General features: G+C 42.3%; 1 non-coding gene across 1 annotated transcript; it reads left to right on the forward strand.

Moving 5' to 3' along the window:
* The first annotated feature begins 453 nt into the window (after positions 1-453).
* Positions 454-560, forward strand: LOC148209585 (small nucleolar RNA R71). Its single transcript, XR_015793383.1, has one exon. It is a non-coding gene; the product is annotated as a small nucleolar RNA R71 (small nucleolar RNA).
* The last annotated feature ends 796 nt before the right edge of the window (positions 561-1,356 follow it).

Raw genomic sequence — 1,356 nt, forward strand, 5'->3', positions numbered from 1 at the left:
TTGTTCCCATGTCCTACATAAAAAACAGAAGCAGGGTTATGTGGACAATTATCATAAATATGGTTTTCATTGCAAAATGAACAAATGAGATCGTTGACTTGGCAAACAGGGGCAGGAGTGCAATAATCCGACTGCACAGGTTGTATCGGCGTGGCTAATGGATTTTTTATTCCCAATGCCATCTCTTTCAGCCTCTGGTTCATTGTAACCATCTCTTTTTGCATCGAGGTCGCAATGTCCAGAGCCAAAACTCCAGCTGGATCTTGCTTCTTTGGTGCTGCCCTAGATCTTTGCGAACACCATAGTTCGTTGTGTGAAGCTAAGTCATTTAGGATGTCAACTATCTCGTTGAATGTCTTCTTTGTAAAGGCTCCGTTGGCAGCATTGTTTAGCATCATCTTAGTAGGATGATCTAAGCCTCTAAAGAAATGTTCTATCTGGATGCATGCCGGCAAGCCATGGTTCGGACATTTCCTGATTAGTTCTTTAAATCTCTCCCACGCCTCGTGAACAGGTTCACGATCATACTGTCTAAAGGAGATGATCTCCTCTCTGATATCAGCGTGGCGAGTAGGTGGGAAGAATTTTGTTAAGAACTTCTCCACTAACGACCCCCATGTGGTGATGGATCCCGGTGGAAATGCATTGAGCCATGCTCTAGCTTGGTCCTTCAAAGAAAATGGAAAAAGTGTTAGTCTCAGAGCATCGTCTGTTATACCAGGTAATCGAAATGCATTTGCAATTTGAATGAATGATTTCAGATGATCATGTGGATCCTCATGTTCCTGCCCTCCAAAATGTCCAATTGTCTGCAACATTTGGAACATCATTGGTTTAAGCTCAAAGTTTGTGTGGGCTGGAATAGGGTTGACTATCCCTGAATCAAAGTTCTGAAAAGCCGTGGCGGCATATTCTCGCATTGCCACGTCTCTGTTGTCCGCCATCTGGATATGGTTGAATTCATCATTTCTCGCATGATCCCTCATATTACCGTTAACAGCAGGTGGATCAACCGGATCACGAGGTGGAATATCTGCCATTGATGTGCTTGTACTCTCTACCTCACTTTCAGGACTGATTTCACCTTCTCTCTCTTTTTGCTTTTCTAGTTGTTTTCGAAGTCTTTGCTCCTTTCGAGTTTTTCGAAGGGTCCGCTCAATCTCAGGGTCAAGGGGTAGAAGAAAAGATCTTGTGCTCATGCACTTTAACTTACCCTTGTGAGATAAACGACCAAAAATATAGAACAAAAACGGTGGATGGAAATTACACCCAACAACAATTCACAAAAATAAAAACTAAAAGAATTTGAAAATAATTTTAAAACTAAAGTCCCCGGCAACGGCGCCAAAAACTTGA

The sequence above is a fragment of the Momordica charantia genome, assembly GCF_013281855.1.
Source record: "Momordica charantia cultivar OHB3-1 chromosome 8 unlocalized genomic scaffold, Mcharantia_2.0 BLBB01000008.1, whole genome shotgun sequence".
Lineage (NCBI taxonomy): Eukaryota > Viridiplantae > Streptophyta > Magnoliopsida > Cucurbitales > Cucurbitaceae > Momordica > Momordica charantia.